We start from the raw sequence: 17077 nt of genomic DNA on the forward strand, positions 1-17077 counted from the left end.
AAGATTCCCCCACCTCAGCTGTGGATCTCTGCAGTTCATCTAGAGTCACCATGGGCCTCTTGGCTGCATCTCTGATTAGTGCTGTCCTTGTTTGGCCTGTAAGTTTAGGTGGACAGCCTTGTCTTGTTAGGTTTACAGTTGTGCCATAGTCTTTCCATTTCTGGATGATGGATTGAACAGTGCTCCGTGAGATGGTGGGGATGAGCAGCTGTATTTGTACTGGGATTAGATTACACACAGGTGGACTCTATTTAGTCATTAGCAATCATCAGACAACTTCTCAAGGCAAATGGTTGCACTGAAAGTAAAAGGGGGTGAATACTTTTGCACACCACACTTTTCAGTTTTTTATTTGTAAAAAAAAAAAAAAACGTATAATTTTCTTTTCACTTCACAATTGTATACCACTTTGCGTTGATCTTTCACATAAAATTCCAATAAAATATATTTGTGACAATATGTGGAAAGGTTCAAGGGGTATTGTTAGGTATTAATTAGTAAACTCAGAGGCAAGAACGATACAGAGTCAGTTTTACTTGCGGTAAGGGTAGCTCACTTTGCAGTGCAGCCTACAAAGTGTTGGCACCCCTCTCTCTTTATTTATACATGCTGGTTCACACACAGTTCAACAAACATTCAGGGGGTGTGTGTGCGTGGGGTCAGAAAGGTCAGGGTTCATGTGTCTTGATTTTAAACAGAGAGGGAGTGGGGACTTGGTACAAACAGCCCCTAGATTAGCCACACATTGTCGTTGCTGTACCTTTTCCCAAATGAACACAGGAGTAATAAAAATACTTGCAATACCAATCATCAGCATCAGAACAGACCATCTTCCATATAGCTGCATCATGACCTTAAAGTGGAATGTCCTTTCTTCTGGTACTGAAAGCAAACAGTTTTTTTTTTTCAAAGAAAACAAATCATAAACAAAACTCAAAAATCCTGCTGCCTCTCCTGAGTGGCTTCTGCGCTCCAAGCTGCCCTGTTACCAGTCTGGTACAGGTGGGCGGTCGTAGGAAGCTCCTCTAGAAATATGTTTAGAAACAGGAACTCTAACCTGCTGGAAGTTAGGCTTCCATAGTCCAACTAAACAACGGTGGAAATGAACACATTTCAAATTTGTAATAATAACATAATGATAGATATCAAGCAATAAACATGAAAGTTAGATAAAAGCATCCGAGATTTCCTCCTCAGAGTCAGTTTCGCTGTCAAAGTGGGAGAAAAGAATTTGGCTGACCCTTGCTGTCCAGGCAAAGGAGCGCCTAGTAGCCACCAAATGTTGAGAAATTAAAGAGAATAAGCATCATGGCGCATGTTTGACTGTCTCTCTTGCAGACGTCGCCAGTCCATCATCCAGGGAAAGGTTATGTGCAATGTATAGAGGTCTTCCCTGTATGTTTCCTATGTGTCTCTCACTGTGATGTGTGTGCAGTGAGGCAAATGACCTTATGATTTCTAACTTTCAGGCAATGCGATGGCCTTAAGTACATTCTGAAATAACGTTGCACTGCCCAAGGGATTGTGCCCTTGTAAGAACAGTGCTCTTCAACCACAGCTTACAGTTCTTTGTCTTGTGGTGGTTCGCTGTCCTCACACCTTACAGGCCGTGGATGATCCAGTTGGAAGATGACTTGTGTCCTGGAGGCCAGATGAAGCTGGAGGAGCTAGAACTTTCCTGCAGCTTTCCTGGGTGTCTAGTAGGATCTGATATGGGCCATTCCAGCACCTGGACTTCCAGTGTTTTCTCCTAGATCCTCTGACCAGAATCCAGTCGCCAGGAATAAAGGACTGGAGGGTGCAAGTGGCTGTTTCTGGTAATGCAGCCTTCACCGTCTGTGAAACTTGAGAAAACACATTGGACAGGTTTTGACATTAAAACAACATCATATCTTCACACAAAGATGTGGAAGAAAATTATCTTGGCAATATCCCCATGTTACTTTATTCTGACATTCCCCTCTTCTGGCACAGGGTCCAACCCATGCGACAATCCAGCAAAAGGTTTAAACAAGCATGTTCTAGTAACCAAGATCGCATTACATAGAACCAAAGAAATTAATTCTTGACATAACTATGTGTCACTATGAATTTAACGAAAACTACATAAATAAAATCCAGATGTTTTTAACTGCAATTCAGTTCCATTAACAACAAAACACAAACTTCAGTCGTTGTACATTTCATCAATATCTTACTTAGAATTAAGTCACATATCATCCTGATTTGTCTTGTATGAAGATACGTATTAGATTAATGGAAATCTAATGAAATTTTGATGCATACACTACAAATAAATAATACAAATACACTAATAAATAATTCCCACCAAATATGAAGTCATGACTCAGATTCTTTATCAAAAATATATTCCTTACTTTTGGCATATCTTGAACTGTTGTTGAAGTACCCCTTTAAAGAGGCCTTCTGCGCGTTCGTTTATTCACCATAACCTGGAGGAATTCACACACATTATAATAAATCACACGGAGACAGCTGTATGTTATTCAAAGTGCCTGGACCAGGGAAGCTCTCATGTGATCAGGACGCACATTGCTTTTATTAAAACACACATTAAAATGGGCAGCAACCTGTTTACAGTTTTTTCTCACATGTAGTCACGTACACACTTTTTCCGGCTTACCATATTTAGACCGTCATTGTCCACCAACTGCCCCCGTATCTACTGATATAAGCAGGGAGTAACACTTATCACCAATTTTCACACACTTCTGCAGTTTTCAGTAATTTTCCACTTCACCTCTTCTGTGAGAAATATTTCTGCAGACCACACAATACACAATGTCTTTATACTAACACATGTTATACATTTTATTTCCCACACTGGTTATGAACATAATAATAATGATGCACACACATAACATATCTCCACAATTTCCCCCTTTTGAAGTCTCCTAAGACCTCTCCACTTACTTGAAGATGCTTCATAAAAGATTTGAACAGTCATTACAACCTGTGGAGCAGAAGGAAATGTTTGTCATCATGCTTTTTGACCCTGCCTCCAATGCCATGCCATGTGCCCAGGGACTATTGCCTGTCCGGCCTTTGTAGTCCCAAGGATGCTTACAACCTTCTAAAGTCTTGACAGGGAGTATTGACCCCTCTAACTGGAGGGTGTGTATCCGTGCTTTATTCCATAGTCTGTCCAAATATGCCAATATAATATTCTACCATCCTTCTGCTCCCTAGACAGTAATACATATCAGACGCCCTGTAACTTACTCTTACGGGTTAATCTTTGTCCTCCTCCTCGTTAGCATCCACCGCAAGCAAAGGCATCATATGGGAAGGAGGAGGTGCGGTTTTCCCTTCAATGGTTGTAGTAATAAAGTGAACAATCAAAGATCTTATACATGGTACACAGCAACATCCACAGGTAACCATAATAGCTACAAAAACAGCAATGTAAATAAACAATGACTTAATCAACCCTTTCCAGTGTCCAAACATGCCCGTCATCCAGTCTTCTAACGGATTGTCTATTCCTGAGTGCTCATGCATGGAAAGTGTTTTTAACCCTTCTAAAGCTTTTGAGACGGAACCATCAGGTGCAGTGTTGTTGGGAATAAAAGTGCAACACATATCCCCAAACATCGAACAGATGTTTTCTACTAACAATATATCTAATGCCATTCGGTTTTGCACAGCCATGAGGGAGGTTGGTGCCAATTGTTCGGACAATTGTTAAGTTAGCTAGACGTAAAACATTGTAATGGATGTAGTTGATGTGGTCTACGTTTTTATTTGGGGTCACCGGAAAAAAGGCTGCAATTATTGGGATATTTTCAAAACCTGCTGAGATTTGATCTGCGATTTTATATTCATTTGGCACTCCCCGAGGTACTCCTATGGCATCAATGTAAGTGGGGGAGCCTTGACTTAGGTCAAAGGTTCCTGCGCTCCTTTTCATGACGTGCCTTCTTCTTCTACGTGTTAACGCCCTGGTCTTATCATGAGTGGTAGTGGCAGATGTTATATTAGGTCTTGTCAGGACCAGTGGTGCCTGTAGCCTAACCATGGCACACAATCCTACAGTCTCTTATGGGATATTAGTGAGCAGTCTATGGTCTCCGCAATAATAGTAGAGTCCAACGTCCAATGCCTGAAGTGGTCCTATTACACCAATCTAAGGAGATCTGTCCCACATTGATTTTAGGGTTCTGAGCAGTAAAATTAAAACAAGTATAAGTACCATTCCCTTTTTGAGGGGTAAATGGTCCTGTTGTGGTGTTATTGGGAATGGGAGGAAAAATGCTGGCTAGTGTGGTGCAGTTAGCTGGTGTGGCCTCCTTAGTTAGTTGTATCATACAATTGTAACCCCACGCGTCCTCTGGATACAGAGGGGTGGGATCTGTGGTAAGATGTGGTCGGGCCGAGGCACTCAGCTCTACTTTGTTCTTTTGCTGTTTGTGTTATCCACTGAAGCCAAAGGTTATCTTCGGTATATCCTGTGGCCATTTGGATTATGTCTATAGGTTTCAATTTGGAGTAATCAAGTTCCATCACCTGGTGTTTATTTTTTGGCCTGACTGTCGATGGGACGGTAATTGTGTTGTCCTGGTGCACAGACGGTGTTCGAAAATAAATTTTTATTGGTCCCCATGTGTCTGTTCCTGGCTGCCCTACTGCAAGAGTAAAATACTCTACAGAGGGTCGAGTGCAGTTAACGTTCATGGAGAGCATAAGGGGGTTACGTCCGTTGGTAATGGCTCCACCTGGCGTGCCGTGCTGGATGCTGATAATTGTCAAATTACCGAGTACTGCCTTTTCATCAGGAGTCCATCCCGAGCCCGTCCAACTAGTCACCCTGCTCCAAGAGCCACATGGTAGGGGTATGGGCCAGGAGTTCCCCCAATATTTATAGAGCTTAGATCATCTTTCTTCCGTGCATAAATAAATAGCATAACCTTCCCACCCGGTTCCGCCATTCCCGCAATTCACTACCAGACAGAGGTCAAAGGAAAAGGTGGTGGTGGCCCCACAAACATAATTGAGCTCTATCCCCTCGTATTCAGCCAGGCACCAGTCCGCTTTTCCCTTATTGGTTACGCGTTTGAACATTTGCTCAGTTTGGCGGCTGTCAGAGCATGTCTGGAATGGAAGTTCACAATACAAACCTAGAATCAACGTGACAATGAAAAATGCTAAAACACCTATACCTCCCGTAACCCAACCCTTAAGGGGTTTGGGTCCTAGATTTTTACCTCCCATTCTTTTCAAAGGTACCTGCAAAGGAAGATAAGGATTAACAATATGGTGAAACACAAAATACCTCTTTTTTTTGAAAGTTCAGAGTGTTCAGTTCAGTTCTTCAGTGGGAGAGCAGCTACGACCACCAGTGAAAGAGAGGGAAGCTCAATCACACCCGCCTCTTCTGTGTGATGTCCTGGTCTTCACTCACAGGAGTAGACTGACCTGGAGCTAAGTGATCTGAAGGTGCACCTAAGCTTTAGGTGTAAACGCTTTCTCACCCTAGGGGATTATTCTGCCCCTTGAATTGGGTGAGAAAGGTCTTCTGGTGTGCTGGTGTTGTCCCTCAGGTTCTGCTGGACCTCTGGCAGCAATCTCTGTGGTGCCTCTGCTGCTGCACACTGGCTCCAGTGATACCACGTGTCTCCTTTGCCCTTGACCCTCACCGCATGTGAGGTTCTCTCTGTGACCTGGAATGGACCCGTCCACCTGGGCTCGGACCACTTCCGTTTGATGACTTTCAGAAGGATCCACTCCGCGTCTGAGGTGGTGGCTCGAGCCTCAGATGGTTGGGCGGACACCTGTTTTGAGAATGCTGCAACCAAGCTGTGGAGAGATCTATAGTAATCACGGTGAGACATAGATTGTTCACATTCAGTCAGAAAAGGTAACCTGGTTTTTGGACCTGGAAAAGGTCTTCCAGTCTGCAGTTCATGGGGCGTCAACCCATGTCTCTGGCTCACTGAGCTTCTTACTGACATCAAAGCTAAAGGTAATGCTGTGACCCAATTCATTTTGGTCTGTGCACAGATCTTAGCCAATTTGGTTTTGATTGTCTGGTTCATCCTTTCCACCTTCCCTTGAGATTGGGGACTGGGACTGAGACATTCCTTTGGAATAGTGTACCACTACACTATTCCAAAGGAATGTCTCAGTCCCAGGAACCTTTCAACCTCTCTAAGTTCTTCATTCTTTAAGTGTGTGCCGTTATCTGACCTGATTTTCACAGGAAAACTGTGCCTGGGGATGTAGTGATTATTCAGACACTTCACCACTGTTTTGCTGTCTTCCTGTTTTGCTGGCCAGGCTTCTGGCCAACCGGTAAACGCATCCACGCACACCAAAAGATATCTGAACCCATTCACTCTTTCAGTCATGTCTGTGTAGGCTATGATGATTTCCTTACCTGCTACCGGGTCCACAGGGAACTTACCTGGTGCAGGCTTCAGAGTGGGTCTCACATTGAATTGTTGGCAGGTGCTACACGAGCTTATCCAATGACCTACCGTCTGTTTCAGGTATGGATGCCACCAGTGCTCAAGACTCTTGATCATTTGTGCAGTTCCTGCATGTCCCGGTCCATGTGCTTCTTCCAGCGCTGTTGTGGTCAACCCTGGGGGTAGGATGGGACGTCCGTCTGGACTTCTCCATAGTTCATCCTGGTCTTTTCTTCCCCCTCTTGCCTTCCAGACTGATTTCTCTTCCGGTGAGGCCCCCTTTTACAGTCTACTCACCTCCTCCAGGGTCGGTTCTGGTGTCCATTCAACTTCAGAGTTCATCAAGATGTGTATGGGCAGATATCCAGCTTTGGTTTTGGCTACTTCTTCTGCAGCTTGATTTCCTTGAGCCACCCTAGTGTAGCTGTTATCATGTCCTTTGCATTTTATGACCGCTACGTCTTGGGGAAGTAGTAGGGCCTCAGCTAATCTTCTCATTTCTGGCTCATGTTTAATGGGTTTCTGTCCTGCTGTTCTAAACCCTGTTCTCATCCATTGCTTTAGTTCCACGTGCGCTACTCCCGTGACATAAGCTGAGTCTGTGTAGATGTTCACTTTTTGTCCTTCACCTAGTTCTACAGCTGCTATTACTGCTAGCACCTCTGCTCTCTGTGCTGATTGGGTGTCTGTGAGCCCCTCTGCCTTAAGAGTCACAAAGTTCGTTCCTGTGTCTTCCACCACCGCATAGGCTGCTTTCAGACCCTCTGTGTCATGTCTAAAACAACAGCCATCTGTGTACAGGTTTCTTGCTTCTGTCAGTGGTTCTCCTTGTAGGTCTGGTCTGATTTTCTCACTTACCTCAACTTTTTCAGCACATACGTGGGGCTCTCCTTCTGTCATTCTGTCTGCCATGTTGATCCCTTCATGGCTGTAGATGATATTTGGCGCCTCCAGCACCTTACTCAATCTCTGTTGTCTCAATGGTGAGAGTGTGAAAGTTTTGGAATTGACAAATGCCACTACTCCATGTGATGTTAAAATGTGTAGTGGATGTCCCATCACTACGTGGGCTGTTTTTTGAATTATTTTTGCCAACTCTGCTGCATGTCTGGTACATTCATGGTGTCTTTGTTCCATGTTATCAAGCATCACGGTAATATACATTAGCACTGTTCTTACTCCCCCTTTTTTCTGAAACAGCACTCCGTTCGCGGTGTGTGCTGTTACAGAAACATCCAAGTGAAAGGGCAATGTGTAATCTGGATGTGCCAAGTGAGCAGCTTGGGAAAGGCTGGTTTTAAGAGCAATAAATGCTTCCTCTGCTTCTGTTGTCCATTCTAGAGGCGCTGTCAAATGGCGCATGCCCTGTTTCTTCACTAAGTCGCGGAGTGGGGCAGTCAGGTCTGTGTATCCTGGAATAAATGACCTGCTGTATCTGGTGAGTCCCAAGAAGGAAAGCATGTCCTTCACCCGCACCGGTTTTGGATGAGAAAGGACTGCAGATTGATGTGAAGGGGACATTCCTGTCCCGGGCTGAGAGATTACCCTGCCTAAGAAATCCACCTGTTTCCGGCAAATTTGTAGTTTGGCTTTGCTGACTTTGTACCCAGCTTTTGCTAGGTGTGAGAGCACCACAGCCGTGGCCTCCAAGCATTCAGAAACAGTTGGTGTCGCCAAAAGAATGTCATCCACATATTGAATCAATGTGGTGTTCGGTGGGAGGGGACAGTCTTGGAGGGATTCCTTAAGGACCTGATTAAATATTCCTGGTGACAGAGCAAAACCCTGCGGCAAATGAGTGTAGCGGTACCTGTTTGACTTATATGTGAATGCAAAAATATCTCTGCACTCCTCAGCTAGAGGCAGGCAGAAGAAAGCATTGACCAGATCGATGCAGGTGAACCATGCATGTTCAGGGTTTAGATTGGTAAGAGCAACATAAGGATTAGGCACTGGAACTGTAGGAGTGGAAAGTGCTGCATTTACAGCTCTCAAGTCGTGGGCCATTCTCCATTTCCCAGTGCCTTTCTTTTCTACTGGTAAGATGGGTGTGTTCCAAGAAGAGCCGTCAACTGGTTCCAGCACCCCAGCGTTCCACAGGCCTTCTATGGTGTCAGAAATTCCACTTTCGGCTGCTGGTTTGTGAGGGTACTGGGATTTCCAAATGGGTCAGTCAGTGTTAAGCTGGAAAGTGATGGGAGAACACTGAATGAGTCCCACATCCGTGGGGCCCTTAGCCCAAAGTGAAGATGGCATGCTCTGAACTACAGCTGCAGCCATTGGATGATCTGTTTTTTCTCTGCCATGATGTCTTTCACGTTGCACATGTTCCAAGGTGCCAACGTCTGTGGACATGTTAGTAATGCGGTAGGTGTTACATGAGAGGGAATAAGATAGATTGGGTGTGGATGAAGAATGCCAGTCAGTGAGAGCTAGGGAGCGTTTTAACACTCCTCCCAGATCGCGGGCTTCGTGAGCAGGGTGGAGCGCCAGTGAAACATGGGGTACACCATCAGACCACATTTTGAACCAGTCCTTCTGCTCTACAGTCAACTGTACAGAGGCTACGACACCTTCAAGGGCTACATAAATGCCTGCGGTGGCGATCTCCCAGGAAGTTCCCTCCAGCTCCTCAGCAAAGCTTTCCTGATAACACTCACAGTTATTCCTGTCATAGAAGAGGGTGACATGTGGTGGGTCAGGGAGACGTAGGGCGCCAGGGTCCAGATCCAGGATTTCCACCGAAGGAAGGACGAGAGGATGCCTCCGCCCGCTGTGGTTTCTGGATGCAGGAGGACCCAATATATGTCAGCCATAGGGTCAGCCAGGGGTTGTATGAGATACTGTCCATGAGAGAGGCGGGAATTGTTGCCACAGGCTAGTTGAGTTCCATTGGGCAGATGCACAGACAGTCCATCAGGTCCACATAAAATGGTGGCTCCCATTTTAATCAACATGTCTCTGCCCAATAAGTTGACAGGGGTGTCCACTGACACCAAATAGCTGTGGTTCAAAGCCTGTCCCCCTATCTCGGTTTTTAGGGGTTTGGTGTAAGGTAGGACCTGTTTAGCCCCAGAAAACCCCATGACAGTGGTAGTCCTTGTGGAGAGGGTGGTAGGAGGGGCTCGTTGAATAGTTGAGCATGTGGCCCCAGTGTCCACCAAAAAAGGAAGAGTTTGTCCATACACTGTCACGGACAGTAAGGGGTCCTCAGTCCCTCTGCCCGGGGGGTTCTGTGGGGGCCCTCAGTAGTGGTCTGGCCCAAAGCTGGGTTCATCCCAGGCTGGCAGCTGAAGTGAAGGTTGCTGCTCTTGACCTCCACGTGGTGGACCACACCGTCCTCGATACGGGCGTCGCCCTGGGCCTCCTCTGTGTCCATACCCACGCCCATATGCCTCAAGGTTGTACGGACATTCTCGGCTCCAATGATCCTGCTCCTCACAGTAGTAGCAAGTGTCAGCACCCCCCCATCGCCCTGGTGGTCCTCCACGGAATCCACGGCCCCTTGGATTCCGTGGAAGGCCCCTGGACCGGCCTGGTTGGGCATGATAAGGACCAGAGATTGCAGACCTCGGTGCAATCGTGTCCTGATGGCCAGGAAAGGGAGGAGTCTGGGGGCCCTGAGAAACCGCACCTTCATACATTATTTTGGGAGTTTTGTTGTCTTTCTTTTTTTCTCCTGCTTTCTGTTTTGCTTCGGCTAACTGCATTTTTAGCAATTGGGTCTGCAGGGTCTTAAGTTCCTCCTCATCTTTCTTATGGTCCTCTCTTATTTTGAACAGGTGGTGAATCAGATGGCGATCCCAAGTTCCAGTGTCCGCTCCAAGCGTGTCAGGATTGTCCATACTGGCCTTCACCTGTTGGGGTAGTCCTTTAAGGACAGCATCTCTGAACCAGTCTCGCTGTGCCCCCTCATTAGCTGGGTTAGTTCCTGTCCGAGTTTGCCACATGGATTTGCACTGGTCCAGGTATTCCCTGGGGTTAATTTTAGGGTCTCATTCAAACTTAGGGATGATGCGTCCCCTGGTTACAGGGTATGCTGTTCTCAATGCATCACCTAGCCAGTGGACATGCTGGGTGAAGAGGTCAGAATCCGGGGCTCCTGAGGTGTAAGCAGCATTCTCAATCTCTCATGTGTGGTGTGGCATGCACCGTCCTGCCACTGCTCTATAATCTTCCAATGCTAGCGTGGTGCCTGCCGTCAGGGTGTCTAAAGTCTGGAGCCACACTGCTGCTCCTTCAGTTATGGGGGGCAGTTTGTCACAGAGAGCCGTAATGTCGCCCAGAGAGAAAGGTTTATACCTACAGGGGGCTCCAGAGCCTTGTTGCTGTAAAAGGGGATAATTGGTTTTTGGGGCATAACTAAAGCCTTCTGGTTTAGCTGCAGCTGTGCGGGGTAAATGTTCCCTTAACTGTCCAACTGTGTGACTGCGTATTGGGGATCCGTCCTCAGGATGGTTTTGCTGTGGATCTGCTCTGTCTTCTCCATTTTCCTGTGGTGTGCTGTGCCTGCTTACCTGCACCTCTGGAGCTGGGGTAGAGGTGTAACAAGGTGTGGGTGTGAGAAAGGAATTGGGACACAAAACCTATCTGGCCTCCAGGATCCACTTAGCATTAAAGCCACTGAACATTCCGGATCAGTCCCTGCTCCTTGTAAGCCAGAGCCTGGGACGGGTGCCCCGAATGGTTCCCGTGCCCCACCCTCTGAAAGTAGAGAGGCTGGGAGGATGGCTGTGGAGGTGAGTAGAAGGGGTTTGTTTTACTCATGCCTCGTTGTTGCTGTTCTTGTCTTTCTCTTACCTCTCTGTCCTGAAATGCTCTCTTTTCTGCATCATAGAAGGAACCTGCAGCTACTGACATGGATGAGCTGGAACATCCGCTGAAAGATTCACCTTTATCAGCTGGAATGTCCAAGCCATGCACTACAAGTGTTCCATTTTCTACTTCCAATATGGGGTACAATCCACCAGGGGGCGTTGTGGGCGCACCAGTGAGGGAGCTGCATGGGGAGGGCGCTGTATATGGGGGCGGTTCCTCTGGGCTCATCCCCTGAGCTGATTTTGACCCCTACTTCTTGCCTCCTTTTCCGGGTTTTTTCCGCTGCATTGTGTTAATTCCTCCTTGGTAAATCAAAAGAATGTCTGCCCAGAAACGCTCTTCTTTTTCCAATTTATCTACGTTTGTCCGGTACTTACCTTTGGACCAAACAGTAGCTTCATTCAACTTATTTTGTGCTTCCTGTCTGTTTGTCTTCGCTGTGTTCAGTTTCTTTCTAAACCAATCACCTAAATTCCACTTGTCCGTCAAATTAATTCCATCCGCCTTCATTGGTTCTCTTACCTGTGTTTCGATCTTATTTTTAATCTTATCAGCTTCGTCCTTAGCTCTCGTTTGGAGAACTAGTGCTTGCATGTTAGTTAGTTGTGTGTTTAAATCTAACCATCCTGGTTTTTCAAAAGATTCGTCTTCCATGTTGTTTAAAATCCTGTGAAATAAATGTTCAATTAACGGTTCACAATATGCATATAAAATCCGCTTATCACTGTATTGTCCTTTGTTAACAACAAAGTGCTTTTATTCAATCCGCAATGGTGGGCCTGGCTGCCACCCAGACATACACACATACACAGTCAGTCAGTCAGTGTTCCTCACAGTCAATCCCGTTTAATATCAGCAAAAACACTTAACATTCACATTACTATTTCATTAACCTTTTAATAGTAAAACACATAAAGCTAAATGCTACATCCTTTGTCATTATATAAAAAACATGTTTTTAAGGCAACAATCATTACAAGCATTTTGATTCTATTGTCTCTTAAACAGTGTTAAAACTCAGGAAGGGATGTGCTGAGCGTTACCATGAAAGTGAAGGCATGAACAAACCTGGTAGGTGGGCAGAGTTAGGCAGAACTAACCTCTGATGGGCAGCCTATGGGTGGACCCACAGTTTCTTCATTCCAACCCATCTTAGTGTACCTTAAACTGCAAAACAGTTAACATGCACCTACCTCAGAAACAAGCTGCTTCTTAACTCTCCTGAAAACTCAAAGTTTGAATCAATCTGGGATTTAGAAACATTATGCTAAACATGGATTATTGTGTCATGCAACATATAAACAAACATTCATTCCAACAAAACAAAGACAAAACATCAAAGACAAACAATGGCCAAATTTCAAGCTTAAAAAATTCAAAGACATTTTTAACAATCTCTTTTCAGAATAGGTTTTCTCAGCCATATCTTTTAATGCTGTAATTGATCAATTTTGTTATGACAATCTTCGGGATCCCGTTTTAAGATGAGTGCACATAGTCCAAAGAGATCTCAAAGTATTTAGAAGCACAGCAACAGTTTTCTCTCAAATGAACCCAAATTTACTGATGCTGAAACCTTTTGCCAATTCTTTGTACTGTAACTCTAATAATAACTACAACCCTGAGAGTTATTGTTATAGTTCTCTTTTTGTTTGGCTCAATTTGATCGCAGCTGTATTCCAGAATTTCTCAGCTCAGGTTAAATGCAAAGAAGTATTTTAAGCCGGCGTTGACATTTTTATGGCATACGCAAACAAAACAAAAACTGCAGTGTTTGACTTAATCAGAAATTAAGATAAGAATCTTGACTCCAAACTGGACTTTTTCCACATAGTGTTTCAAAGGGAGGACACATATAATTTTCCTTAATTTGGCTATTTAAATTTTGAGAGTTGGGGAGAAAATTATTACTAGAACCCCTCTTTAATAATCCAAATGCTGATAAATGTTCCAATATTTTATTATTTAGTAATCTGAAATTACCCTGTGTACCTTTCTACTCCTATGTATTCTTTTAATCTTTAAACCCTAGGAAATCAAACAAGGAGACTGGAGTTTGAGCCGACCATACTCTATTGTTGAGAGAGCCTTTATTTCTTTTCTTTTCCTAAAATGAAGGATTTTACTTGTCTTTATTCCGTTATAAAAATCCTAACCTTGGTTCCAAAACAAAACTCTTCAACCCCAATCTGTGTCCCCCAGAGTAGAAATTTTGAATATAATTGCATTTCAAAGCCACCAAATGACTGGAACCCATCATTGGCTTAGATCTATTTTAATAGGTAATCGGTCTACCTTTAACTAGGCCCGAGCAGGAAAACTGCAAGGGCCTATTGTAATCGCTAGAATTAGGCCCGAGCAGGAAAACTGCAAGGGCCTATTGTAATCGCTCGAATTCTTATTATTAGGCCTGAGCAGGAAAACTGCAAGCTGCACGGGCCTATTGTAACCGCTCGAATTCTTATTATTCTTTTTTCCGTTGCGTCTTTGCGGGGCAATATGGGGACTTTGCCAAGCACCTAGATGCACACGCTTTTACCCAAAATTGTCCCCCAACGAAAATTCTTGATCCGTAATGTCGTCAACAGTGGGCGTGGCCTAACCACTTAACCACGCCCCCAAACGTGAGATAACCCGAACCGTAAGTTGTACAGATCTGAAATTTGGCACAATGCTAGAGCACCTCAAAACAAGAAAAAAAGTTTCTTGGGGTATGCCCTAAAATGCACAGGAAGTCGGCCATTTTGGGTCAAAGGCCGCTTTTTGCCCGTTTTTCACTTTTACTCACCTCGAACTTTAACAAATTCCTCCTAGGAATTTTGAGCTATCGGGTTCATATTTGGTCAACATGCAGTTAAGGGATGGGGGATTAAAATTATCAAAATTGTGAGCGTGTGGGCGTGGCCACGCCTCAAAATATGACTTCTCGCCATAAAACACTAAATTGATATAGCTTCTACAAGGAAAGTCACAGACAAATGAAACCTTCTGGGATTGATCTGCCTCTAGGCCTGATCAATATTCACTTGTCAGATGCTGACATCATCGAAGCCCCGCCCCCTGGCAACAGAAAGTGTCCCGTTTTCCTTTACAGAATCAGTGTTTGATGTTCTTCACCTAATCAATGTGAAACTGTCCCAAGTAACAGATAACATGATGGTCTTAGACAGTCGCCAGTACTTACTGCTTTAGCTGGAGGGTGTGAATATGATGGCGTGGCAAATTCTGATGTCACGCCACGGCCATACGTTTGCCTCTAAATTACACATGCATGGTCCGATTCACTCCAAAATGAATATGCTTGATCTTTGTTAGACCCCAAACAGCTCTATTGGATTACATTTCAATTTGGATCAACAGCGCCCCCTAGGATAGTTCAAGGGCTATATCTCCCTCATACATCATCGGATCCACTTGAAATTTAGTATACATGATCATGAGTTAATGATGGACATTTTAACACAGTCAATTGATGATGTTGTTTTAGCCCCGCCCACAAACAAACAAGCGACTGCAGCGTCCTCCTGGAAGGTCCGATTTACTCGAAAGTTTGAATGCTTTTTGCCAGACCGAAACTCTGCATGACCGAACATCATATGACATGTTGCTCACAGTACCACTTAGTGACGACGTGTTGAAGTGAAGCGGTGTCATCGTCAGTGGCGTGTATGAGGCGATGCCCGTCTCCTGCGGTTGCTCAACAGCCCGAGTTGTGCTGAGGGGTGTGAGGGCCTTCAAGGCTGCTTGTAGCTTTAATTAAATTTCTTTTTGTAATTAGTATCATTTTTTACTCTTAAAATAAGTATAAAACAAGCAATCAATTCTCTGTGGTGTGTTGTTGTGGCATCAAACTCACAGTATACATAGGGCACCTCATCGATGAACATACTACACTCATACTTTGAGAAAATTTGCAACAGATATTACAAATATTTTCTGCATAACAACATTATGGATTTTTATAGGTATTATCCACAAAGTCATTGTTAGAAGTTCTTGGATGAAATTATCACATGTACTCCATATCACGTTACACTGCAAAACGTAGCATGTGCATTTTTACTCTCAATTTTGAGGAAGTATTACATTTTACAGAAACATAATTTCTTTCTCATTAGTTTTTAGTAGCAGTACTCAATTTAAAGACTCAGATGCTATAGTGAAGTTTCAACTTATTGTGATGATGAAACATAATTAAACTGAAAGCTATTTAGGCTATAGGCTTTGGGAAATTAAATTATTTTATGATATTATTATTATTATTTTCCAATCCCAGAAATGTAGTATGAAAAACGTGACACGAGATACACTTTAAATTATTTTGATGACACCTCTCACCTCTTCTTTGTGATGCTATTAAATATTTCTTTATCATATTGTCCTGGTGTTGCAATTTGCTGACGGTCCCTTTACATTTCAGGACCTGCCGGCTCTGCATAGAAGTCAATGCAAGTTTCCCACCGCGGTGGTGGGCTCGTTTTGAGAAAAATACGATTGTAGGTCACTGTCTGCCTTGCTGTGGTTGCGGAGAGGTATCGGTTTTGTAGAAGCAATATTCTGCTGAGCTATTTATCCGGAAAAACCGAATCTGTGTATATCTGACTATACTGAAGTCAGTGACAGGAGTGCTGGTGAATTGCTAGTAGCGTGGAGAGATTTGCAGAGTCCATCATTAACTCATGATCATGTATACTACATTTCAAGTGGATCCGATGATGAATGAGGGAGATATAGCCCTTGAACTGTCCTAGGGGGCGCTGTTGATCCAAATTTCAATGTAATCCAATAGAGCTGTTTAGGGGGTGAGAAAGATCAAGCATATTCAGTTTGGAGTGAATCGGACCATGCATGTGTAATTTAGAGGCAAACGTATGGCCGTGGAGTGACATCATAATATGCCACGCCATCATAGCCACACTCTCCAGCTAAAGCAGTAAGTACTGTCGACTGTCTAAGAGCATCATGTTATCTGTTACTTGGGACAGCTTCACATTGATTAGGTGAAGAACATCAAACATTGACTATGTAAAGGAAAACGTGATACTTCCTGTTTTCAGGGGGCGGGGCTTTGATGATGTCAGCATCTGATCAGTGAATATTTTTGAGGCCTAGAGGCAGATCAATCCCAGAAGGTTTCATTTGCCTGTGACTTTCCTTGTAGGAGCTATATCAATTTAGTGTTTTATGGAGAGAAGTCATATTTTGAGGCGTGGCCACGCCCACAAGCTTTCATGTATCAAAAAGCTTTTGATAGCTTTTGATCCCCAATGCCTTAAGAGTATACTGAGTGATTTTGAAGTCTGTAAGTCAAAAGTTGTAGGAGGAGTTTGCTCAGATATGAGGGCTAGAAACGACCAAAAGAGGGTAAAAATGGCAACTTCAATCTAAACTGGCCGACTTCCTGTGGTGTTTGAACCAATGCTCCAAGAGACTTTTTTGTAGGTCCTGCGACGATACATTTGTGTACCAAATTTCGGAATCCTCGGTCATAGCATGGCTTGGGGCTGATTTTCTGAAATGTTCTAGGGGGCGCTGTGTACGAATTAGGCCACGCCCACTGAATATGTCATCAGATCTTTGTTGGGGACTAGACAAGAATCAATCACATTGAATTTGGTGCACATCAGATGATCTATGTGGAAATTAAAGCCAAACGTATGGCCATGGCGTGATGTCCTACTTTGCGGCGCCACCCTTGCCACGCGCTTTTATGAAAAGACACTGTGCTTCAAACGAAGTTATACCCACTAGTTATCTGTCTTCTGACACAGATTCAAGTTGATTGGGTCAAGTGGGTCATAGAGGCACCTTTCCAAGTGAAAAAAGTGACT

Source organism: Girardinichthys multiradiatus, chromosome 23, assembly GCF_021462225.1.
Source record: "Girardinichthys multiradiatus isolate DD_20200921_A chromosome 23, DD_fGirMul_XY1, whole genome shotgun sequence".
Lineage (NCBI taxonomy): Eukaryota > Metazoa > Chordata > Actinopteri > Cyprinodontiformes > Goodeidae > Girardinichthys > Girardinichthys multiradiatus.